The sequence below is a fragment of the Taudactylus pleione genome, unplaced genomic scaffold (assembly GCF_031769625.1).
Source record: "Taudactylus pleione unplaced genomic scaffold, aTauple2 ptg000095l, whole genome shotgun sequence".
Taxonomy (NCBI): Eukaryota; Metazoa; Chordata; class Amphibia; order Anura; family Myobatrachidae; genus Taudactylus; species Taudactylus pleione.
The window spans coordinates 30,365,556-30,393,000 of record NW_028284497.1 but is presented as its reverse complement, the minus strand read 5'-3'; positions in this window follow the sequence as shown (position 1 = coordinate 30,393,000).

Sequence of the window (27,445 nt, the reverse complement as noted above, 5' to 3'; positions counted from 1 at the left end):
AAGTACTAAGCTGCCAATTTCAGAGTTGGGGGAAAGTAGAAGAGAGCAGGGGAGGGAGGGAAACCCCTGCAGCACCAGCCACACTACCTAGTCACTGGCAAATGATAGGTCAAAAATGCTAGTATACTTATAATATAATACTGTATATACTTATAATAGGTTGGGTATGGATGCCGGCGCTCAGGACCGAGACACAGCATCCCAACTGGGTAACAATCCCGACACAACCACGTAAATATACTAACTATACCTCTTCCACTACCCATAAATCTAACCCCCCCACCCCACAGCCTAAAACTAACCCTTACCTCCACAGCCTAAACCTAACCCCCCCCCCTGCAGCCTAACCCTAACCCTCCTCCTAGTGCCTAAACCCTAACCCTCCTCCTAACCCCAATACTTACTGTCAGGATGCCGGTGGTCGTTATGCCGGTGGTTGGGATGCTTGCGCGGGATTCTGACTGGTCTTGGGATTCCGGCACCGGCATTATGATCGCCGGCATCCTGACAGCAAGTATTGTAGTTAGTGGAGGGTTAGGGTTAGCAGTTAGGGATAGGCATTAGGGGGAGGGTTAAGGTTAGGCTGGGTGGGCTGTGTTAGGGTTAGGCTGCGGGGGGAAGGGTTAGTTTTAGGCTTATAATATATGACAGCATTCTATTTTTCTACTACTGGTTTTGAATTTATATTTTAATTAAGTTTCAAATTGAGTCCGTACCCTGAAGTGCAAACTAACATAAACCAAGTACAATAAGAGAGCTAAACTGTGTACAAGTGTAGACCAGCGCAGAGATGCATATCCATATATAGATGCATATATTGTATCATTTGATCATATATGAGTTATCGCTGCTGCCGTACACACTACAACGATCACTGGCAAAATATGAAGTCTGAATTGGCCAAATCGGACTGGCATTTTGTCTGGTTGGCCGTACACACTACACAATTTGCACCTATTCGAATTCGATATTTTCTGGTTGGCCGTGCAGCACAGCCAACCAGAACACGTCGCATACGACCCGCAGGAGAGAGCAATAGTGCATACACACTAGCCGATATGCATGATTGTCGTGCCGATACTAAGTGTTAAGCCGGCCATAACCTATACAATATTCTGTCAAACATTTGTCAAATCTAGCTGATCAAAATAATTTCTAGAGAATGAAAATCTGGTAGTGTACGGGAGCAAATGACAATCGACCATATGGTCTCAAGCACTGGAAAATGGACAAAAATGGTAGTTCAGACTAATTTTTTAAATCAAACAAATTTAACCAATTTGAACAATCATTTTTGTCTGTTTTGTATTGTTTGGGACCATATGGTCGAATATCATTTGCTCCCATGCATTACCAGGTTTTCATTTCAACTAGCTAGATTACACAGATTGATGGATAATTGTATAGTGTATGTCGAGCATAAGTCATATTATTTACTAGTGCTTAGGGGCAGGAGTAAATACATGGTAGTGATGGGAAGATGTACTAAGCCTTGGAGAGAGATAAAGTGGAGAAACATAAAGTACCAAGCAATCAGTTCCTGTCATTGTACAGGCTGTATTTGAAAAATTACAGTTAGGAGCTGATAGATCAGTACTTTACCTCTCTCCAAATCTTAGTACATCTACTCTGACAATTATGTATGCCAGAACTAGCAAAATGCTGATTGTCCTAGCTACCATTTGTTTTTATATCTGCATTTATTGTTTGTTTGCCTTTATGGCCGTGTTTTATGTATGTCCTGTTTTTAGTACTGTCCAAATCTATCTATTAACAGTAATAACTGGTTGATGTTAATTGGTGCTTTCTTTGTTTCTCGTGCATATATTGTATTTTTGTGTGCTTCTTATTTTGTACATAAACTGAAGAGTTGTACTAGATTGTATTAGAGAGTTTTTAAATTCTTTTAAAAACTATTAGCAAAGGTATATTTTGCAAACAAAACAAATGATTAAAATATGTGTATATAATGTACGTCTAATGTAAACTTTCCACATATGTTAGCATGTTGACTTGGAAACATCTTTGCATATGACCACTATTGCATCTTTTAAAGTGGATGTATTTTATAATGGTGATTTGGGGTGCAACGCAGCCAGTTCTGCATCAGTCCCAATGTACTATTGTTTTACTTAAACAAAAATAATCTAGTAAAGTGGGCAAAATAGGGAGAATCTTACCATTGTTCCACGATCCGCCAGGAGGGGACGAGGCTTAATTACATGATTCTATGCTAATTGTGTCATTTGGCTCCACTACCTATTCAAATACCCACGATTCCTGGTATTAAGTTGTGATGGGGCGGGGCCTAATGATTTCTCCCCGGTGGCCAGCAGCTGACTGACGTGGCTGTCCGGCCACCGTGCATCAGTAGACACTGGACACTAGAGTATGCCCAGAGTGTACTGCGCATTCACAGATCGGCGGGGAAATGATTTCCTCACTGTGCATGCGCAAAACGCCAGAAAAATGGCAGCGGCGGCTATTTTACAGCATTTTGTGCAGCACTGAGACAACCGACGCGAGACCTCGGAGAGGTAAGTTTTAGTTAATATGGGTGCAGGGTGTGCGGTGCATATCCCTGCACCCATTATAGATAGGCCCCCGGAGTGTCTACAGTAATAAGGCACGCCCTCTATCTGTGGCAGGGCTTGCTGGAACGTGTAATCCTAAGGCAGCTGGATGGCCATTTATTGTTACCCCTGCTTCTAATTGCATGTTTGCACTAACACAATGAAATGACACGCCCATTTTACATCGACATACCAACTTTAAATTGGTCCTGATGTGTCTAACAAAGTCTTCAGTGTCACAGAATGTCATCAGGATGAGGCAAAAATGTCTTATACCCTTTTTTACACCGGAGCTAAAACCCGGGTTTTTGAAGGGTTAACCCGGGTAGCTCCCTGGTGTAAAAAGGGAGAGAGTTGGATCGCTGGGTCGAGTGACCCGGCAATCCAACCCAGGTAATTAGCAGGGTTTAACACGGGCGTAGCCCGTGAAACCCTGCTGCGAGAACAGCGCACTCCGGGTCACGGTGACCTGGAGTGCGCTGCTAGCCGGCCGATTGGTCCGGCTTCAGTGGCGCTTGGAGATGACGTCATCTCCAAGCGACCACTTTCACTCCGCAAAAGCCGGGTCTATGCAGACCCGACTGCGGTGTGAGTGGCACTGACTCGGGAATATCCCGAGTCGACGCCGGCAAAATTCCAGGTCTGATCCAGATAGGAACTTTGTTCCAACTCCGGGTCAGACCCGGAATTTAGGTGGAAAAGGGGTATTAGTTAACTATGCATATATTGTTAACAAAAAGGGGGAAAATAAACTTTTAAATGTAGTATATAAAGGTAGGTTTAAGACTGTTCAAGGAGCTGGCTTTGCCCATGATGTGAGAGTAGGGAGGGGATATAAAGATTACATTGTTGTCCGCAGAAATTGAGAACAGATGGGTGAACAATTACAATTTCAATCTTAAAGAATGGACATGTTCACACATGGAAATGCCACAGGGCTTCATTAAAAAAGAAATATTCCTAGTCAGCCAATTAATCTCTTCTACTTTACCAGTGAAGCTGCACAATATTAAAAATGATTATTACTAGGCTAAAGAAAAGTTAGACTTAACCCTTGCGGGTAGAAATTAAAAACTGCTTGATTTTTAGAAATATCTGTGCACTGCTTTTCCAGTGTATATGTGTAGTTTGTATATTCTCCCTGTGCTTGCGTGGGTTTCCTCCGGGTACTCCGGTTTCCTCCCACACTCCAAAAATATACTGGTAGGTTAATTGGCTCCCACCAAAAATTAACCCTAGTGTGTATGTGTGTGTGCATGTGATAGGGAATATAGATTGTAAGCTCCACTGGGGCAGGGACTGATGTGAATGGACAAATATTCACTGTAAAGCGCTGCGGAATATGTGTGCGCTATATAAATAACTGGTAAATAAATAAATAAATAAATAAACTTCTGGTGCATATAACACATGGTACTCGCATCTGACAGTGTCCACATTGATGTGGTGAGCATCTATTTCAAGCAGCTGTACAGATAGCCCAGCGTGACTGTGAAATGTCACCTACGGGAGAAATGTAGTGCAGTGTAAATTGCTGTGCTCATTGATTTTCTGTGACTGTTTTTTTTATTGCGAATTGTAAATCGCCAGATATATGAAAAGCAAAATTGTCTGAAAATTGGCGGAAAATTATAGTTTTAAAACGGAATCGGTATAAAATACCGAAGCCGGAAGCTCGAAGGGAGGATATCCCAACAGCATCCGGTAAGTACTCTAACCCTCGCCTCTCCCCCCCCCTAACCCTCCTTTAGGGGTGCCTAACCCTAATCTCCCCCAAGTGGTCCCTAATACTAAATCCCCCCCGGGGGTGCCTAAACCTAACCCACCCTTCCCGCACCCTAAACCTAACCCGGGGAGGGGGGGTGCCTAACCCTAACCTCCCCTTGGGGGTGCCTAACCCTAACCCCCCCTTCCCCTAGCCTAACCCTAACCCTCCCCAGGGGGTGCCTGACCGTAAGTCCCCCTGGGGGTGTCTAAAGCTAACCCTCTCCCCTTCCCCCACGGCTACAAGCTAACTCTCCCTGGCTTACCTTATTCGGGATGCTGGGCATCGGCATTTCAGCGATAAGTGTCAGTCTTTAGTCCTGGGTTGGCCTTCCGCCATCGGGATTCCGACGGCCGGCATTCTGGGCGGCGGTAATTTAACAGCATCCCTTATAAAAAACGAGTTGCTGCAACTTACTTTCCTGATTTCTTCACAGCAATGCTGTAAAAAAAGTGTGCCCCCTAATTTATATTAATAAACACATGTGCTCCTTCAATAAATTAATATGTATGTTCCTTTATATTTAAAAATAATTATGTGCTGCCTTTTTATGTTTATTTTATAATAATATCACCCCTTTATATAGTTACTTAACAATATCGTCTCTTTCTGCATTTATGAATTGAATTCATTTTATGAGCCCCATTTTGATTTTTTTTCTGTAAATAATTTTTGGGGCCCCTATTATTTTGTGTATGTGTAAGAGGTAGTGGGGTGCAGTCAGGGGCTGGCTGGCAACTTTTAGCCTGGGGGGCAAATGCATGCAGGCGGCCCTGGCAGAGGAGTAGCGTGTAGCCAGGGTGCCCGAAAGAACGTGCGTGCTATGGCGCCCCCCCCCTCAAGTGTTCTAGGGAGGAGGCGGGTCCATATGGGATTAATATAAGGCAAAAATAAAGATTAGGGGCAGCCCCCTGTCGTAGTGCCCATATGCAGTGCCACCCTGTGCCACAGGAGAGGACACCCTTATGCAGGCCTCGAGTAGTGCCCCCAGTAGTGGTTCCCCCTATGCAGTGCCCCTTGTGCCCCCAGTAGTAAGCCCCTTATATAGTGCCCCCAGTAGTGGTAACCCTTATGCAGTGCCCCTTAAATAGTGGCCCCAGTTGTAGTCTTCCCCCTATGCAATACCCCCAGTATTGCCCTTTATATAGAGCCCCCAGCAGTGGTCCCTCGATGCAGTGCCCCCAGTGGTAGTCCCCTCCCCCCTATGTAGTGCCCCTAGCAGTAGTCCCCTCCCCCCCTATGCAATGCCCCTAGTAGTAGTCCCCTTCCCTTGTAGTGCCCCTAGTAGTAGTCCCCCCCAGTAGTAGTCCCCCCCAGTAGTAGTACCCCCCTTGTAGTGCCCCCAGTAGTAGTCCCCCCCCTTGTAGTGCCCCCAGTAGTAGTAGTCACGCCCCTGTAGTGCCCCCCGTAGTAGTAGTCCCCCCCTTGTAGTGCCCCCGTAGTAGTAGTCCCCCCCCTTGTAGTGCCCCAGTAATAGTAGTCCCCCCCTTGTAGCACCCCCAGTAGTAGTAGTCCCCCCCTTTGTAGTGCCCCCAGTAGTGGTCTCCTCCTTATAGTGCCAGACCCCCCGCAGTAGACACACATAATATAAAAAAAAAACCACTTACCTGACACCCGCTCCTGCTCCTGGTCCCACCGCCGAGATCAGCTCCTCCGTCCACCGCTTTGGATTATGGGAGTGACGCGTCATGGGAGTGACGCGTCACTCCCATTACCCACTGCGGGAGCCGGAAGATGTCCGGCTCTGGCAGTGGGAGCAGCAGCCGATGAGAGTCTGTCTGACTCTCATCAGCTGCTAAAGCAAACACACAGCTGCCGGCTCCGGCGGCTGTGTGTTTGTGCTGTGTAGCGCTGACCGAACTCCATCCGGTCAGCGCTACACACGCGGTGCAGTCAGTGTCACATGACGCTGCGGCCCGGGGGGCACATGGCACCCTGCCCCCCGGCCCAGCCCGCCACTGGGTGCAGTGCCTGCTGCCATGTAGGTGTACGTCTGTTCCTTACCTTGCGTCGCACCCTCTCACCTTCAGGCCGTGTGTTGAGCAGACGGTCCTGGAACCTCCAAATAGAACACGGACACGATGACCTAGGGGGAAGGAGACGAGGTGAGTACCGTCCTTCCTCACGTCGACCGACGCGCCCTACCGAACTGAGGGATAAATTCAGGTTTTAAGTGAAGATCATCATTGGCACTTTTGGCCTCAGATCCCGAATTTTTACCTATCGGTACTCACGCACCAGGTGAAGATCCGTCCTTGCACCGGGTTGCAAGGTTCACCGTCCGCCCAGAAGGAAGGAAGGATAGGTAGTGACAAACAAACAGGGAGAGACAGTACACACAGATATTTCTCACCGGGTCCACTCGTGCCCGTCTTCTGCTCACTCGCCTACAGGTCCCTGTACGGAGATACAGAACACAGCCGTGCAGGGCCTAAACCTGTCACGCAACTACACATACTAAAACGGCTTCACCCTCAACCTACAGTATGTGTAGTGCGACAGATATAACAATAAATAAACTTTGGCCCTGCACGGAACACCAAACGCAGACTATAAGTATACAAGAGCAAAACACGGTGCTGTCCCTTTAAATGCCTGCTTCCTACCTTTCCAGAGCTGGCCAGCTCTTCTTCTCAGTGACTGGGGAAAACACTACCTCATTGGTGGGAGCCGTACAGCTCTCCACCACTGCTCACACCTCTAATCATCTATGCGGGGCTACCTTTCTATATGAGTGGCACACCTAATGGGCTCAGGGCCCTGGGCCTAACACCCAGGGTCTTACCAGCGGCTCAGGGCCGCTGGTAAGCCTACTGCAGGGTACACGAGGGACTTGGGCCTACTGCCCAGTGTCCCCTTTTTCTATATTGTAGCTCAGGCCTAGATGCCTGCCTAACGGTGGGCTCTTGTAGTGGCCTGGGCCTAATGCCCAGACCACTTTTTATTGGGGCTCAGCCCTATTTGCCTGCCTATCTGTGGGGCTCACTTAGTGGTCTGGGCCTAATGCCCAGACCACCTTATATTTTGGGTGGCTCGGGCAGCTGCCCGCCTACTTTATTATTTAGTGACCTGGGCCTAGTACCCAGGCCACTCACACCTGATTAAGGGCCAATCCTTTAATGGGGCCTAATGCCCGCTATTGTGCCCAGGGCCTTGTGCCCGCCTATTTGCGCAAGGGCCTAGTGCCCGACAATGCCCCATGGGCCTAGTGCCCGACAACCCTGGTGGTCTAGGGAGGGGGGTTTATGGTGGGCCTCACGGAGGGCCTACCTGCTACATTGGAAGAGGCTGCGGGGGGGAACTTCGTGACACTCTTTTACTTCCCTCCCCCGCAGTCCTCTCCGGTCCTCAGCCGCATTCTTCGGCCGCTTGCCTGTCCTGGCCAGTGGCGCCGCCTCTTCTTTTCTTCTTCCAGTCGGCGCCGCCTGTCTTCTCTCTTGACAGCGGCATCTTCTGACCTCTTCCACGGCCGCCGCCCCTGTTGACGCGCCGATCTTCTGCTCTTCGGGAGGTCTTCTCTCCTCCCTCTTTGCCGCCGAACTCCCTTTTCCCGCTCGGCGATGTCTAATACAAGATGGCATGAGTGGGCGGGGCTATGACGCGGCGAGCCACGATTGGCTCGTCGCGTCCGCCTCCTATTGGCTGCTGGCCCACGAGCCATGTTTGGCTCGCGGCCAGAGCCAAACACCCATCGCACGGAGCGCCGCGCCCAATCCTTGACCGGCGCTGGGAGCAGGTACTCTGTCCCAGCGCCGGCTACCCGCCGCTTCTTGGCTGCTGAACGCCAAGCTCCACTGAGCTTGTGCCTGGAGCCAAGCTTCTCCCGGCGCCACAGTACCACCGGCACTGATGAAAGAGACCGGGCGATCCCTTCACCAGGTGCCCGCGGCGTCTGCACCGATGCTAGGGACATCACTGTCCCAGCGCCTGCAACAGATGTGTCCCGCAGAGGACACATCCCCTCTGCCTGCCCCTGCAACTCTGCTGATGCTGGGATCAAACACTTGATCCCAGCACAGCCTTCCACATATGTAGTGGTTACTACACTTACCTCTCATGATATTCTTTCTTGATCTGATGAAGTAAATGCATCAAAGGAAAAAAAAACCTGCATCAAGCAACCAAATAAACTGTATATGCTAATCTATGCATACTTGCCTACTCTCCTGAAACCTGCAGGAGGCTTCCGATTTTTGGAGGACTTACAAACCCCTAACCATATCAGATGTTGTATCTGTAAAAATCAGTTTGAGAAGTCAGAATGACATAAAACCGTGACGAAAGTCTGAATTATACCAGAAGTGGATTAAAGGAGATAGGAAAGCATTCAGTATGAAAAGCCGGCTGCCGCATGACCGGCAGTTCGAATCCCGGCTGCGGCAGGCTGACAAAACAGCAGAGCCCGGCAGCAGAAGCCCAACAGTGCTGGAAATCCCGATCGTCCCCAAGGTAAGTATAAACTAACTTAACCAACCCCCCTAACCCTAACCCTCCTTAGGGGTGCCTAACACTAACCTCCCCCCCAAGTGCCTTAACCCTAACCTCCCCCCTCTAAGTGCCTAACCCTAACCCCGCCTTCCCTGCTGCCTAAACCTAAGTCCCCCGGGGGGGTGCCTAACCCTAAGTCCCCCCTGGGGGTGCCTAACCCTCCCTCCCCCTAGCCTAACCCTAACCCTCCCGGGGGGGTGTCTAACCCTAATTCCCCCCCGGGTGCCCTAAACCTACCCCCCCGCGGCTGTCCGCTCGCGGCGCCCGGCATCCCTTCGATCAGGATGACGGGTGCCTGTCTCCCGGTGTCTGGAAAATGACAGGCGTATAGATTTTAGACGCCTGTCATTTAACCCTAGGCGGGATAAAGGATTCGGGAAGCCGGCGGTCGGGATTGCGGCCGCCGGCTTCCTAAACGTATCCTACGTTTAGGAAGCCTAGAGCATTTCCTACGTTTTCCTAAACGTAGGAAAGGCTCTAATTCCTTTTTCAGTGGCACCAAATTAATTATTGGATGTGAACAAACTTCAAGGGACCAATTTGTACCTGGGGACTATGAGATGGTGGAGACCAGGGCTAAAATAAGATATTCTTACATCTAACAATTATGTATTGATTTTAGAAATTTGTATTTATGATTGGTATGTTAAATTGTTGTAGCGATTAGACCCAAAAGTAATACCCAGAAATTATTTTCATGAAATGTTTTATGTATAAAGCAACTGTATTCTATTGTATTAAGTGTGTAAAATGGTCCTGTGAAATTAATCAAAATGGATGCCAGGTACTATGCCCTATAGATGACCTAAGTTTGTGCTGCAGAGGTGCTGATGGGTAGAATGAGGTTAATACTGCTGAACCCTTTAAAGCCAACCTAGACCAGGAAAGGGGCAGATAACCATCATGTCCAGAACAGAGGTTGTGTTTTATTTGAAGCTCTCCCAAAAGAGTGAGTGTTGTCCAGAGGATCAGAAAAAAAAGATATTCTTTTTATGAGGATCATGTGTGTAAAGCCAGAGCATGACAGGATATTCATAAATATCAAGATCTCAAATATTTCTGCAAGATGTAAGCTCTCATGAGTAGGGCCCTCTACCCTCTTGTGCTACTGCTTATACTGTCATCTACTATTATCTTTTGAGGATATAGTCCTGCAACAGCCTTGGGGGCTGGTATACTTGGCTAGCTGCAGCCATGGAGCAGCTTTGAGAGCTGGAAGACCTTGGCTTGCTGTGGCCTGTGGGCCGTAGGACAAGATGTGGCTTTTGGGCCATGCAGCAGCCTTGAGGGCTGGTAAGCCTTGGCTTGTTGTGGCCGCTGCGAGACTTGTGCCGTCGGGTTGACACAGGCGGTGGTACGCCGGATTGCGTGCTTAGGACACTGGGTTGTTGCCTGTTCCCCCGGGTTAGCACAAGCAGTGGTACGCTGGATTGTGTACTTTGAATGCTGGATTGCGACTTGTGCCACTGATGTGCGTCATCCTGGACACTGAGTGCACTCTGGGCATGATTCAGAGACGGACGCTCTGAAAGAGCGCTCGCTCTGAATCAGGGTGTTTTTTTTTTTTTGGAGCGGCCTCCCGCCCGCTCGCATAGCTGTGGGTGACTAACAGAGCCGGAAGCTCTCCCACTGACATCACTGGTGATGTCAGTGTGGCCGCCTCCAAACGGCAAGCGTTCCGTTGGGAACGCCTCCATTTGACCGGCCACCCCCCTGGCCCGCCCACCAAACAGGGCGAGCTGTCACTCACCATCGACAGCTCGCCCCCTTTGGTGCGAGACCCGGAGCACCCATCGCTAGCCGGGTCTCGCGCATGACGGAGCTGGCTCCATTGTGCACATGTCCAGTGGGCAAACATCGACCCGGTTGTGAGCGCTCAGCGCTTGCGACCGGGTCTGAATCAGGCCCTCTGTTCTGCCTGGATGACACAAATGGCAGGTAGATGTTATGTGGACCGTGCCGCCTAGATGACACAAATGGCAGGTGAAACAAAGCTGGGTATTTGACTGGAAAACAGGAGACTAAGCCAGAACCAGAAACACATGAAACACTATCACCGGCATCGGAGCAGCCTTCACACCAGCAGGAAATAGCCACTGGAGCCAATCCAGGACAGACCAAGGATGATGAACAACTGATGGGGAGGAGTTCAGCGAATGATCAAAGGAATTTCTCCTAGGATAAGTCCCAAAATTGCAGAAAAAAGGAGACACTGAAGAAGTAGAATGGCAGGAGTTGTTATTTGCGAATTCAGCAAACGGCAAAAGAGTAACCCAGTTATTTTGACACTTGGAGATGAAGCAGCGGAGGTACTGCTCCAGGGACTGATTGACCCGCTCCATCTCTCCGTTGGACTGTGGGTGGTACCCTTGATGACAGACTGACATTAATACCCAGATCGGCACAAAAGCATCTCCGAGCAACAAATTGGGTACCACAATCCAAGAAAATGTCTGATGGAAGTCCATGAGGTCTAAAAACATGCTGGATAAAGAGTACTGCCAATTCTTTAGCTGAAGGCAACTTGCTGAGGGGACCAAAATGCACCATCTTTGAGAATAGGTCCACAATGGTCCAGATGACCGAACAACGGGAAGGCAATGGAAGGTCAACAACAAAGTCCATAGCAATATGGGTCCAGGGCTTAGAGGGCATAGGACACATAGGACACAGCAGACCTGAATAAGTAGTCCGGAGAGTCTTATTACTGGAACAGACGTCACATGCCAAGACAAACTCAAAAGTATCTCGAGAGATAGACTGCCACCAAACAGAAGGAGACAGGAGATCCAAAGTCCTAGAAATGCCTGGGTGACCCACAGCTTTGATGAGTGGAAGTCCTTCAAGACTGCTTTACAGAACCTCTCAGGAACAAAGAGCACACCTGCCGGTTTTTCAAGAAGAACTTCAGATTGACAAGCCCTGAGAGAATCAGCCATGGTTCTGGTCAAGGCTAAATGAATTCTGGAAGCCAGAATAATGGTATCTTCTGAGGTAATAGAAGGATGATTGATTGAGAAACTACGAGAAAAGGCATCCACCTTTATATTCTTAGACCCTGGTCGGAAGGAGATTAACCTCTTGCCTTCAACCTCTATGCCATTTTGATATAGGCCAGATATTTATGATCTGTGAGAACCGTCACCACATGATTAGCCCTCTCTAACCAGTGTCTCCAGTCCTCAAATGCCCACTTAATGACCAAAAGCTCCCGGTTGCCAACATCATAGTTCCTTTTCGCAGAGTCAAATTTCCGGGAAAAGAAAGTGCACAGATGAAACTTGCCATCCTTGAGATCCTTCTGGGAAAGGATAGTGCCCACACCGATCTCAGAAGCGTCCACCTCCATGACAAACAGAAAATCAGGGTTGGGATGCCGAAGAACAGGAGCGGACACAATAGCCTCCTTAAGTGGGTTGAAGGCTTGAAAGGCACTAGTCAACCAATTAGCAACCTCTGGTCTTTTTTTAGTTAGCTCCACGTTTGGTGAGAAAATGGAGGAGAAGAATTTAATGAACCTGCGATAGTGGTTCACAAAACCCAAAAAACTCTGGACGGCCTTCGGCGTAGTGGGTTGTTCCCAATCCAAGATGGCCTTCACTTTGCCAGAATCCATGGAGAAACCTTGCGAGGATTATGTAGCCTAAGAAGGAGACCGCTTTAACCTCAAACTCATATTTCTCAAGCTTGAAGTACAGGTTGTTATCCAAAAGTCTCTGTAAGACCATCCTCACATGTTCCTCCATTGACTTTGAATAGATGAGGATGTCGTCCAAGTAGACCACTGCAAAGACTCCAAGAAAATCCCTTAACACCTCATTGATGAAATCCTGAAAGACGACTGGGGCATTGGAAAGGCCAAACGGCATGACAAGATACTCAAAATGTCCTGAATGGGTGTTAATTGCCGTCTTCCACTCATCTCTTAAGAATGAGGCTATATGCACCTCTGAGGTTGATAGAACGGAGATGAGCTGCAAGGGATATGCGTTCTTGACAGTGATCTTATTCAATCCTCGGAATCAATGCAAGGTCAGAGTGATCCATCCTTCTTCTGGACAAAGAAGAAGCCTGCTCCTACTGGGGATCTAGAAGGAAGAATGAATCCCTTGTCCAGAGCATCCTGAATATACTCCTGCATAGCTTTATCCTCCAGGATGGACAATGCATACAATCTGCCCTTTGAAAGCCTGGTACACGGTAACAGATCAATGGCGCAATCAAATGATCAGTGAGGTGGAAGGACATCAACTTTCTTCTTCGAAAACTCTTCAGCTAGGTCACGATAAGGAGCACGAATGAGTCGAGAAAGGCACTAGGAAAAACAAGCAGAGCCCCACTTGAGAATATCTCTGGTTTGCCATTGGATCACTCTGGATAGCTGTCAGGGACTGAAAGGGTTACACTGTATCAACTGCTGAGGCGCTGGCTACAATCCGTAGCTCTCAGCGTATCTCCAGCTCCTGCTCACACATCAGGCTCCGCCTCTCCTTCTCTCCGCCTCCTGCGTGACCTCAGATCAGGGGATGCCCCTTCCGATGATGCGGCTTCCTGTTGCTGCTTACTGCTGGAACCAAGCCAGAACACACAGTTCTTTCTCCAGCAAACACAAAGGTAATGCCCACTCTGGCTTCAGTGCTGGAGCTCCCGGCCGCTGCCGCTACTAGCGCTCACTCCTAAAGTAGTGCCAGAGAGACTCCCAGCATGAGCACTGTTGGGGAACTGCAGACTGGACTCTGCGCTGCGCCAGCACCCCTATATCTCCCCCGCAGCACGAGCACCCCTACCGCACCTAACTACCACTGGCCACCTAACTGCCACTGGTCAGAGCTCATGCCATTTCTGGCACTTTCTAAACTACCTCGTGCCGCTGCACTGGCTAATACCCCAGACCTATATGTTCACAATACGGAAATGTAATTACACATACATTTATATTATATACATTCATTTCTCTATTATTAAACATTCAGATAATTTATATATTAACCCTTGTGTGTGTCCTGTACCACTGGCCTATATTCATGTATTTTTTTAGCCATAAATTCATATGGCTACAATAATAATAATAATAATTATAATAAGAGGTGTGAGTCACAGAATTCACTAACATTTGGCACTAAGAGAGCTAACCAGAAAGTGGGGACTACTGTAGGTAGACCTGTCCACAGCATAGAGAGGAATCTCAGCAATGGTTGTTTAATCTTTTGGAGAGGTCTGTGCAGACTAGATTGGTCAATTCCTCCTAAGTGGTCTCCTGAAGGCAGTACTTTTCATATTTCTTTTAAGTGAGTTCTGTTTTTATTCCTTTTCATTACTTGAAATTATTTTGCATATTAATCTGTGTGTCGTTTATGTAATCATTTTTTTTGTATTTGATGCATTGGAGTAATATTATACTCAGATTAAAATCCTTAAGCTTAGTGTGCTTTTTGAAATTCTTTCCAGGTACCTATATGCCTGTAGGATTGCTAAAGTCTATGCTACATACATATGTGTGACATTATATTTTGAAAATTAATAATTGTGTGAAGGTAGAATCTAAGAGCTACCTCCAGTTAACCCTTGATGGTGGCAGCTGAATCATGTTATTCACTGTAAGTGTTGACATAACCGGTAATCACTGACAGAGGTTTCAGATTGGAGGTATCTGGGGACCAGTGGTTATAAAACAATGGACCTGCGCAAATCGTGTAAATGACAGAAACTTCTTATGGTGTGTGATGCACTAGGGGATGTCTGACTTCATCCAGTAAATAGTGCAATGGAAAGGATCAAGATGTTGCACACAACCTATTCCATACTCTTAGTACAGTGTTATACACGTCTAGTTGTATAATCTATTCTGTTGGCACAGTGGATGGTGAATAGGTACTGTGGATATTCTGAATTAATTAATGGGGGAAGATGATATACTGGAGGGAATCTTTGTGTGCCTGCGTGTTTTATGCTGCTGACAGAATGGGTCATATACAACAATGGATCGATAAAATGGTAACTGTACTATTAGTGATAATATATAAACACACACGTGTTGATATGTAAAAACCTGTTACTCAGCAAGGTGGTAAATACAATACCAAATAACAAAGAATCAACCACTAAAATACCTGATGTCCGCCTTGTCCTTAGTGACTGAGTTTTTTGCTTGACATCTTTTTCATAGTGTTGTGCTAAGTATGGATGGTGTAGAACAGGGGTGGGGATCCATTTTTCTAGCGAGGGCCTTTTTGAAATATATAACCTTATTTGAGGGCCCGGTGCAGGCCACGCCCCCTCCGTGAGAAGTTACACGGGGAAGGGGCTACAATCGCCATTGATTACAGATATGCTTGGAGCATCCTGAGGATGCTTCGGGGAACTGTAAGGGCAGGGATGTGACCGTCTGAATCGCCCTAAGGACGCTCCAGGCACACTGCTGCATAGATTATATGCACCCTGCTATCCAGATGAGGCGAGCAGAAAAAACTCAGAGGGCCAGACCAAATGATTCCGGGGGCCTGATACGGCCCTTGGGCCTGAGGTTCCCCATCCCTGGTGTAGAAAGACTGCGGCGTCCCATCAGTCTCAGTATATTGATACATGTAAGAGGTAAATGCTTTACCCCAAGTCCTAGATGTCTGTGTGTTGCCCGGGATGTCTTTTTGAGGTCTGGGGATGGCTTGCTGGAGTGTGCGGTGGGGATTTCTCTGGGCTGCGGACCTCTAACTAGCGCGATTGACGGGCGATGTTCCTGCAACCAGAGACATGCCCGTGTCTGCGCGGCAGAGTGCACCTGTAGTCGCAGGAGGGGGCCACCAGTGGTCAGAGTTTCAGGGAACTGGGGCCGCGTACACCCCTCCACTAGAGGACACTTAACCAGGAGCAAGCTGCAATCCTCCATTGTCCTCTCATCGGCTGTGCAGGCGCGCTTGCAGGGAACTTCCGGTTCTGGTGATCTGGTGATGCGGGTATGGTCTCTGGTAGCGAGTGGTGCAGACAAGGTGAGTTGGGCACTAATGTGCTGGGTACAAATAGTGGGTGTCCCCCAACGCGTTTCGACCTGGGTGGCCTTCTTCAGGGAGCATGAAGTCTGGGGACCAGCTGACCGTGACAGTCGTTTGTAATTATTGTTTCATTATATGTCTTTTGGTTTCTTTTTTATCAAGGTTATATTGCTTCTAAAATAAATATTTTACAATCACTAATATTTTATTGATAGCTTCAATAATTTAAAAATATTTCTAGTCAACACTAAACGCATTTTGTTTAAATTATGCAAGTTTTATTATTTTGTGGAATGCCTTCCCATGCACAACAAGACTTTCCTCTAGTATCTAAACCTTCAAGTGCTCCTTGAAAACTCATCTCTTCAGGCAAGCTTATCAACTTGCAGAACCACCCATATAACCTCCAAAAGCAAGTTTACCCATTTACTGTACATCCACTCTACACAGTTTACATATAACTTTACTCTTTCTTCACTCACACATCCTGCTGACCCCAGGCCAACATTTCTGTGTGAATGGATCATATAGCTCACCATGAACCTCTGCAATCTGGCTGGACCAATATACAGTATGTAGCACGTATCTTTGTGAATCAATGCTGTTATTAGTGATCAGTAAGGCTGCAAAGACGTAGGCTGCATTAGATTCAAAGTGTTAGATTATAAGTGTAATTACAAATTAATAACTAAGACGCAGTTACTCTGGAGTTAAGCTGGAGGAAAACTGAGGGAAAACATCCTCAAAGCCAGAACACCTTCTGACCGACATCAAGCAACATATTTATGTGAGTTTCCAAATTCACCATCTGCCGTTGTATGAATACCTAGGACGCTCCTTGCTGCACTCACTGCTTGGACATTGCAATACCCCCTATCTGCGTGCTGCTCCTATTGATTGATCTTTGTTGTTCATAAAATTTCTGACTGGATGGTCTCTGTATATTGTTATATTTCCCCTCATACTACAAAAAATCTCATTTGTATTGCCTTTTTCCATTGCGTCACATATGTTCACCTTAATCATTCTTTTAATAACTAATTCCTGCACCCACTACTCACACACCTCTTTATATATCACTTTTGTACCTGCACTAATACATTAGCAGCACTGTTCTTTTACCTGTATTTCTGAACATTTAATTCCAGTTTTCATCTCACTTATTACCTCGTCCACAGCATGAACACGCTTACTTCATACACCCCCAATATTCAGTGCCCACATAATCCTCTGCTTTATCCATCTCTATCTTCCCCTTATTGTCTCCCCCACTTGTTGTTCCCCCTTTTTTCTCTCATCACTCTGCCTTCCAACCATCTGCTCCTTTCCCCGCCTTTCCTGTTCCTCCACTCTCAGCCACCTCCCTCCCTCCATGGTTTTGTTGCCCCACCACTAAGCCCTATGCCCTCCTGGTTCTGCTTGTCACCTCCAGGGCTGCCAAGAGAAATTCTGGGCCCAGGCACAACAACAACCTGTGGAACCACAACATGTTGGGCATGGCTGCACCCATTTGTGGGTGGGTCTAGCATGTGAGATGCACCCACTGATAGGAGCATGGCATAGCACCAGGCAGCTGGGATTAAAGTAATCACTACTGTATTAGGATGGCGGGACAGTCCAATAATAGCTGCATTTTTATCTGGATGTACTGTATTTAGATGCTACAATGTTACACACAATAATTAAAGTGCTACAACGTCATTTTGTACATCTCTCATGTAAATAACAAACAAAATCTATTTTCTGTCATAGAGATATATGAATGAAGGACTTAATTTTGACATAACATCAGGTCATATTATACACACACATTCCGCAGCACATATCCTAACCCACTGCTCCATGCTCCTACCTCACTATCTACCCCTCTGTGTCACCCCTGTCTGTCTGCCCCTCCCCTTTAGAATGTAAGCTCTCACAAGCAGGGCCCTCGTCCCTCATGTGTTTCTCCTCCCCCTACGTATAGTATAATTTACTCCTAACTCCCCACAACAGCACCTAACACTTGGTTGCTTATGTCCTGCTGCTTGTGTTATGTAGCTATGTCTATAAACCATGTCCTTGTCCTGCCTTGTATTGTACGGCTAATAACTGTTTTTCTTGTGTGCTCATTTATGTACTGTGTAAGGCGCTGCAGAACCTTTGTGGCGCCATATAAATAAAGTATAATAATAATAATAATAATGCCTATTTCCGTATAGATTATAAGATTGCAATCAGAGTCCTCTTACCTCTTTGTCTGTCTGTTATTACATAATTTTGTTTTATTACTATTTTTTTCCCAATTCTAAAGCACAAAAGAATATGTTGGTGCTATATAAATAAATGTTAATAATTAAATAAATTTATAAATATTATCCTATTTATCATTCCATTTATACTTCTGGTGTTACTCATGTCTGACACATTGGAGATAAAAAAATAACCCATTTCATTTGTTGCTTAACACTTACCGAAACAGGACCTAATAATATAAATATTTTTTAATGAAAAGGTTTATCAGATGACTCTCATCATGTGTTGGCAGAACATAGAGGCCAGCAACAGTAATACTAGTAACTTTTTAAGAGATGGAAAATACATTTCTTTACCTGGCATTGCACATGGGAAAATGTACTCTAGGGGCTTAGACTAAAAGGTTGAAAGAATATTATTGTTACCTAAATACTATAAACCCAAAGCAAATGTAAAATATGGCCATTACCTGGGGATATATATCCAAGGCGCATATCATTAAGACCTCAATGTTATACTTTATCGAATTATTACACTAGTTTTATATTTTTCATATATAAAAAAACTTTATACTTTAATAATTGGCAATGTAAAATTCTGTGATTAGATTATTGTGCCATTATACTAAGTTTTAATTTGTTTTAGCTGCTTGTACTCTAACAAAGCAATAGTTTGTAAAGGAGAATTATGACTTGTGGTGTTGGACAAAATACATAATTGTGATGTTTGCTTGGATAATATTCAAGAACACAGACATATAATTATTGTTTTGGCCATTCACTGCTGTCAGTGATTTCAATAAACAGTGGTAAGATTAGGGGCAAATTATGGAGAGTAAAAGGGAATATCTGAAATTGGCATCTTCATGCATTCATGGAGATATGGTGTTAGTGGTTGGAAGCATTAATAGAGACGCGTGATTCTCGGCATTCAATAATGTTTGTAACTGGTCCATATATTTGGAACCAGAGAAAATCACATATGGTATCTTATAGAAATATAATGAACCACTCTATGGTGTGTTAAAAGATAAGAGTGAACAATATTTATCATTAATACAATATATTTGGCACAATAAGATTACTCCTGTAAAATGTTAGTATTGTGTAAATTCATCCAGGAGACTGAACATCCTTAAAGCAGACTAATGTAATAATAAATTCATTAAGAGGTAATGATCAAGTACTATAGTATGTTTCTTGTCAAGTTATAAATCAGATTATAGTCTTGTGAGGGAGGAGAACCTAAATCCACTCAGTTACCCATGTATAACTGTCAGTCACAGATATTACATACCACAATAAGCAAGACTAAACAATTATAAAATTTCCAAAATGCAAACTCATGCATCTAAATAATTACGTGCAAGAATTTGGTTTATATACTGTAAATAAACAGTTATAACAGGCCCAATCTGTTGTATTTGTTTATATGAATACTGTCACGATCCATGGTACTGAAGCCTTCTTCTTACCTCTCCATTACCTATCCAGGTTAGCACAGAGGGCGCTCCGGGTCACGCGCCACGCCCGGACGGCGTCAGCGGCCTTCTACTACAGACAGGCTTCTCCAGGTTGTTGACATACTGTACATGCCGCACACCAGGTCTCCCTTCAGAATGGAGACATGGGTGCGGCCATCTTGGACTCTGTCACATGACGCTAAGGCCCTCATTCAGACACGCTCCCAAGCAGGTCGATAGTTGTGCATTGCGCACATGTGGCGTGCGCGATGCGCTTGTGCAAGCCCCATAGCGAGTGAGTAACTCACTCGCTCCGGGGCCTGCTACAAACGGGGCAGCTGTCGATGTTGATGGGGGGGTGGCTGGACAAACGGAGGCGTTCCTGAAGGAATTCCTGCCGTTTGTGGGCGGCCCTACTGACATCACCAGTGATGTCAGTAGTGAGCTTCCGGCTCTATTAGAGCCGGAGCTCACTGGGGCTTGCGGCAGACGAGACCCTACCATAAGGGTCTCGTCGCAAGCCCGATGGTCGCGATGTTCGTGACCTTCGCGACCTTCACCTGGCCGCTCGCAAAAGCTGTGGGTGGTCATCGACAGCTTAGCGAGCGGCCAGGAGGCCGGCTTTAAAGAAAAAATGTCCGCCCTCATTCAGAGCGAGCGATCACTTTTTGCGAGCAGCTCTGAATGAGGGCCTAAGCTTCCACTCAGTGCACTTGTTGAACTGCTGACTGCACTGGCCAATCATCCAGTATCCAGTCCTATATATTCCTTTCACTGACTGGCCTCTGTTGCCAGTACAACGTCGCTTCAAATTGAAGTAACAGCTCTAGTACTGAGCTCCCTCAATTGCTGTTTCTGAGCGCGCAGCCTGTCCTATGCGATTGCCTCCATCTTCTGTCAAGACTCCATCATTTGCTGCAGTCCGGACTTGCCATTAGGAATTCCTCTCATATCATCTGCCGCAGTCTGGATTTGCTATTGGGAATTATCTCTCAGTTGTCATCTGCTGGAGTCTGGAATTATCATTGGGAATTATCTCTCAAAACATCATCGGTTCCTACCGATCCTCTCCAATAAAGTATCACCATCGGTTCCTACCAATCATATCTAATAAAGTATCACCATCAGTTCCTACCAAGTGTCATCATCGGTTCCTATCAATCATCTCTAATAAGTGTCACCATTGGTTACCAACGATCAGCTCTAATAAACTCGTCATTGGTTCCTACCGATCAACTAACATCGGATCCTCAACTCATCCATTATCATTCAAACATCAAATCCTCCTCAAATCAATTATCATTCCTCAAACATCAAATTCTCATCAAATCAATTATTATTCTTCAAACATCAGATCCTCATCAAGTCAATTATGATTCTTCAAACATCAGATCCTCATCAAATCAATTATCATTCTTCAAACATCGGATCCTCATCAAGTCAATTATGATTCTTCAAACATCGGATCCTCATCAAGTCAATTATCATTCTTCAAACATCGGATCCTCATCAAATCAATTATCATTCTTCAAACATCGGATCCTCATCAAATCAAATATCATTAATCATTTATGGACATTAATCAATTCTTAATACGTTTGTTCTATTACATTGGACGTTTATCTATATCTTTATCACCATCATTGATCTTCTGCCTGCAATTACCAAGTTCTCATATAATAGACTTTGGACCTCATTCAGACCCGCTCGCAAGCGCTGAGAGCTTGCAAGCGGTTCAATGTTTAGGCCCTGCGCACGCGCAGCGGCCGCACTGCGTGTGCGCAAGCCCCGGAACGAGAGAGAAATTCTCTCGCTCCGGAGCTCACTGCAAAAGGGGCGGCTGTCGATGTTGATCGACAGCTTGCCCCGTTTTGTAGGCGTAGCAGGGGGGTGGTTTCACAAACGGAAGCGTTCCTTAAGGAACGCCTGCCGTTTCGTGGGCGGCCGCACTGACATCAGCAGTGATGTCAGTGGGGAGCTTCCTGCACGATCAGAGCAGGAAGCTCCCTGGGGCTTGCGGTTGCCGAGACCCAACCTTAGGGTCTCGTCGCAAGCCCCGATGGTCGCGATGGTCTTGACCACCGCGACCATCAACCTGGTCGGTCGCTAAAGCTGTGGGTGGTAACCCACAGCTTAGCTAGTGACCAGGAGGCTGCACTTGAAAGCACAAGCGGCCGCCCACATTCAGAGCGACTGCTCACATTTTGAGGGCCTTTATCCTTCCAGTCATCGCCTTCAGGCATCACGGTCATCACAGCATCCTCATATTCCTGTATCAGGAAGTCCTGGTTAAAACCACCCACATTTGTGCACACTTCTTCAAACTCCCACATCTATTCCAGTCCAAACCTCAGGCGTAACAAATACCCAATCATAACACTCACGCCTCAAGAAAAATATATACTTTTTTTTTTACACAATAATAAACATCACCTCTATTACCTTTTATGCATATAATGTGTGTTTGCAAAAAGATAAAAGTGTCCTGTACTAGATTACCAAGGATTTCTACTTTCCAATCATTTGCCTCATGGACAGTGAATGATAGATAAGAGAATCCCTAATAATGTTTCCAGGGTAGAAACTATAGAAAAGAAAGACACCTCTGCTGTCTATATAAAGTTAGCCCCTTAGAGTTCCCTGTTACTAAGCATTGCAGCATAACACAGGGGACCAATTAAGAGAATGTCAGAAATACCTGGATGTTCAGTGTGTGTGCCCAAAGGGTTGATGCTAGATCCTATGTGGAGAAAGGACCTCTGTGACGTATCAACCACGTGACCGCTGCAGGAGGGCTGGACCTCTCCTGTGTTACCATCCATGTGGGCATAGAGGGGGAATAAATGTTTGTGGCAAGCATAGCGAGCCACTGTGCCCGAAGCGTGGCGAGCGCAGCGAGCCCGCGAGGGGACACTTTTGGTCCCCCGTTAGCATCCCCGTCCCTCCACCATGCCGGGTCACATGGGTGTGATGTCACAGGTCCATTAGAGGTCTCTAGTCTAGACCTAACCGTGCCCAAAATGTGCAGTTCTGTCTGCGCAGACCAGGTCCTGTTGGATGTGACAAGACCGCACACTTGAGCAGGGGAGATGCTAGGCACAGGCTCAGTCATGTGACTTTTGCAGTTTACTCCATTATGTTTAACTCGCGTAACTTTAACATGGTTTATAACTGTTACGGTCTCCTAGGAATCACTGTGTAAGACCTCTAGAACCACTGAGGTGAGGTCTTCTGCCAATGACAGCCACCCTTTGTTCCCTTAGAACTGAGGACCTGATTCAGAACTGCTCACTAGATGCATTCGCACGCTAGACGCATATGCAAATATTGGCAAGGCAGGCGATCGTCCGGCAATGCATTAGCATGCCCACTATGTCTTAGTGTGTGATCGCATTGTGTATGCAGATGCCCACCAGCTATTCATAAGACGCCCACTTGCGCACGTCATCTCCAGGAAGTGTATGCAACTATCGGTACATCGAGTACCATCGGATGCGATCGCAGCACTTGTGGCTGACCATACCTTACCGCAAGGACTGCGAGTAGTTCAGTATGAAATACAACCAGGTGACGTGTACTATGACGCTGCCTCTTAATTATGCATGCTTCTGAAATGGCGTTAAGATGCTCAGGCATGCCTGAGTTTGCACCTCTACTCCCCCATTTCTAGTGGCCAGCCCCTGTCACCACCCACAAACAGCTTCTCCTGTCACTCAATCTGCCGGACTGACTATGCGCAGCGAGCGAACACTTCCTGATTGCTCACACTGGTTCGTGCATGCGCATTGTGATGTGTATGCATGCGCAGAATGCAAATAATTGGCTAGCTGCGTGCGAACGCATCCTATCGAGTGGGTCTGAATTAGATCCTGAGTACGTTCACCGGTAGTTAGGTGGCAGCCTGGACTTAAACTTGGGATAGTAGAGGCTTACACGGTTATCCTAGGAGGACCAAAAGGTTTTATGTGACACTGAACCAAAAGAGTGGCTGAGAAGGTTGAGTTTGGCCTTGAGGGCCCCGGTGCGGCTTGAAAGCCGGGAAGTGGTTATAAGAGTCGTGGTGCGGCTAGTGAGCCGAGATGTGGCTTTGAGAGCCGAGGAAGTAGTATAGATGTTTGATGGCAATGATGGCCCTGGTGCATCTAGTGAGCCAAGATGCGGCTTTGAGAGCCGTGGTGCGGCTAGTGAGCCGAGATGTGGCTTTAAGAGCAAGGGAGGGTGTAGACGGATGATGGCCTTGAGGGCTCTGGTGTGGCTAGTGAGCCGACATGCAGCTTGGTTTGCTGTGATGCGGCTGAGGCAGCCTGAGGTAAATGTTGTTTAGACGTGATGCAGCTGAGACTGCGGAGGTAAATGATGTGGCCTGGCGTGGCCAAGGTGCAGCTTGGTTAGCCGTGATGCGACTGAGACAGCCGGAGGTAAATGATACGGCCTGGCTTGGCCGAGGTGCAGTTTGGTTAGCCGTGATGCGGCTGAGACAGCCGGAGGTTAATGATGCGGCCTGGCTTGGCTGAGGTGTATAGAAAAATCCGAACTTGGCGGGAAAATCCAAACTAATCCGAGCTTGCACATCCCTAGTCTCTGCTACTGTGGTTACTCTCCTTTTGATAAGGATGAGAGCTATGGCTTCTACTGGATCGGTGGCTGGAAGAGGAATCATATCTGTGTGGTGGAGAATGATTGGATCCGTGAATGTACTAACTGTGGTGAGTCAGTGGGTTGGACCATCATTGCTGTGCTGGATCCAAGAGGGGTTTCCGACCTATAGAAGTTATTCATCATTGATTGTCTTTGAAGATTGTCCGGAGAAGAGAAATATCTCTGATAGTTTAGAACAGGAGGTGAAAGTTCAGAGTATTTTGTGAACTCCCCATTGCCATCATGCCTGAGGTCATGTGTTGATGGACTGTTTCCAGTAAAACTGCCATTTCCTTGTGGTGAGTAGGCTGCGCTATTTGCTTCTGCGGAGCCATGGCTGCTTCCTGATCTGAATTGAATTTTCAGCGGCCTCCAAAAGATTTTGATTCCATTTAACAAACTCATTCCATAGGGAACAGACTCCTCATGTTTGAAATTGACAAAAGCAAATTGTTTGACTTTCCATTCTTGTTCTTTGCAATTTTAATGTTAATTGCAGGACCAGCCTGCAGAAACAGCTCGAATAGGATCTCCTCGGTGGCCCTGGGATCTAAGTTTCCAACGAACAGTGTCCTGTCAGCCTCGGTGGCGCCCATCTCTCTCCTGAGTCCTGTCCTGTGTGCCCAGCAGCAGCAGTTAATGGGTGACGCGATAAGTCACCGCGCAGCGCCTTTTGGGGCCTAGTTTTTCAAACTACCATCTTGTCTGCCACTGCAGTGTCACTCCTAGATGGGCCACGTGTTTGTGTTGCCCACTTGTGTCGTTTAGCATAGTCATCCAGCTACCTCGGTGCAACCTTTTGGCCTAAAAACAATATTGTAAGGTATGAGGTGTTCAGAATAGAATGGAAATGAGTGGAAATTAATGTTATTGAGGTTACTAATAGCGTAGGAACAAAAAAAAAATTCTGTGATTTAGCTGTTTTTATGCTTTTTTCCTAAAAAAATACAAATCCATAACACAAAACCCGGAGGGTGGTCTTGGCAAAACCAATCCAGATCCAAAACACGAAGAAAGAACCAGATCCAAAACATGAAAAGTGGCCGGTGCACACCCCTACTCTGGAGGCTCTCATAAAAAAACTTGAGTGTTCAAAAAGAAAATCAAAACCCTGCACCCAATTGAATATTAAAAATCTCACAAATATGGGAAAAACCTTGCAGGTGCATCAATTCTTGTAAACTCACACCTAATTGGATATGACCCCTTGTGTCGGAAAAAATGTGCAGACTCCCCCCATAGGAAAAAACAGCCCCGTGTGGAAAACACTGGAACTCCTCCAAACACACTATAGGAAAAATAGCTTGTTTAAAAAAAAAAATACTGTCCCCCACTTTATTCATCACTTTTATACATTTATTACACATGTATTCACAATTCTGTCATCCTTGTAATCCAAAGGGAATACAATAATGTGTCCACCCACCTTAGAAGCAAACAGCACAGGCAAACACACATGAGTACTTTGTCTTAAGGGACATATATGCAGGGCCGGCGACTGGGGGGTAGAAATGGTACTCCCGTCCCGGGCCCCGCTGTTGAGAGGGGCCCCGATGTTCACAGGGGCACAAATATGGGCTGCGGCGCCTAAATGTGCATTACATACTGACCGCACCAGCCAGCGTTGCGCTAGCAAACAATGTAGCCATCCAGGGTAAGGTAACTCTCTAAATGGCAACTTGGTCCTCCCAGCTATCTCGGAACCTGATGAGTGCTGCAGTTAAGCAGGGACACAGCGGTTAAATATATATATATATATATATATATATATATATATACAGTGTATATATATATATATATATATTCCAATAGCCAGCACTCTCCACGCTGTTGAAAATACCATGGTGCGCGCTCAGAGGATAAAGAATGAAAATAAAAAAGTTTTTCACTTTTTTATTTTCATTCTTTATATGCAGCTGTGGCTGCTCTTAACTATCTCTTTTACACTGCACTTTTCTTACTATGGCGGTGCCCTGGGGTGGCTTAGCTGGGCCAGTTTGGGGGTGTCCTGCGCTCTGGATTTGAATCCTAGTATGTTAGGGACCTACCCTAAAGAAGTTACCTGGATGTGGTGGGTAGGCCCATAACCTTGGCCAAGATTATGCTAAAAACCTCTATTGATTTCAAAATTCTATTGCATTTATATATTATCAATAATTTGCAGTTGTGCACCTGAGATTTGTCTGTTTTTGTGCCTGCAATTCGTCTCATCAGGTAGCACCTCCCATTATATATATATTACAGGGTGTGCAGTCCAGAAATCTTTCCCATAAACTCTCCCAAACTCTCAGCTTAGTAAATGTACCCCTTAGAGTGACTTATACTTATTATTACAGTGGAGGAATGGTTGCGGGGGATGAGGGTGGTCATGTGAGGGATTCAAGGGGGTTCACCAAATACACAAGTGTACCTGACCCCAAAAGCAATTCATTGCTGCGGCACAGAGACAACTGATCTGAAAATCAGCTGTCTCCACAAATTTTTTTACTGAAAATTAGCACTAGTGCGTCTGCGTGAACTAGGGTTCACACAGGCGCACAACGCCACGGCATCCGGTGGAAGGAACCTCATGGCAGCACAGTGTATACACATGCAGCTCTTCTGTGTCCGTTATGACTTGAGATGTCGGTTTGTATTTTTTTAAATGCCTGGGATGTTTCTGAGAAGAGGACCGACCTGCACCAAGGGTAAGGTGACTATTTAATTCATTTTTTTTTTATCCAAAATGCGGGATTCTTCTGGACAAGAGGACTTAACACCAGGGACTAGGTGAGTATAGTGTGCAGGTGAGTGTATGTAATAAAATTTGACTTTCAATGGTGTGGTGTGTCTTTAATTTTAATATTTACTTTACAGGGGAAATATAGGTACCAGCAGCTCCCTAATGCCCCGAATGCTGGTACCTGTGGTTCTCTAAGAATGCAGGGGAGGCTTGCTGGGACCTATAGTACTTATGTAAAAGACAATATTAGTTTTATTCTATATTTGACAACCATCAAACCTACACCCATCGCCCAGGGGTGCAGGCTTCAACCCGGACCTGGGGTTACCTGGAGGGGGGTGACCCCTTTATGGAACATAAAATCGAATACAAAATCAAACTTTTGTAAATATACCCCCCAGTCTCTGTCAGCTCTGAGTTGGAGCACAAATCAATACCTTATACTTGACTTTTAGCACAGGAAGTAAAATGCACCTTCTATTGTATAATTTCAGTAATTTTCCTCTTCAAAATGGAATCATATATTTGCACTGCTCGACAAAACTAGACACCCTGGTGTTGCTAATCTGTGTCTTT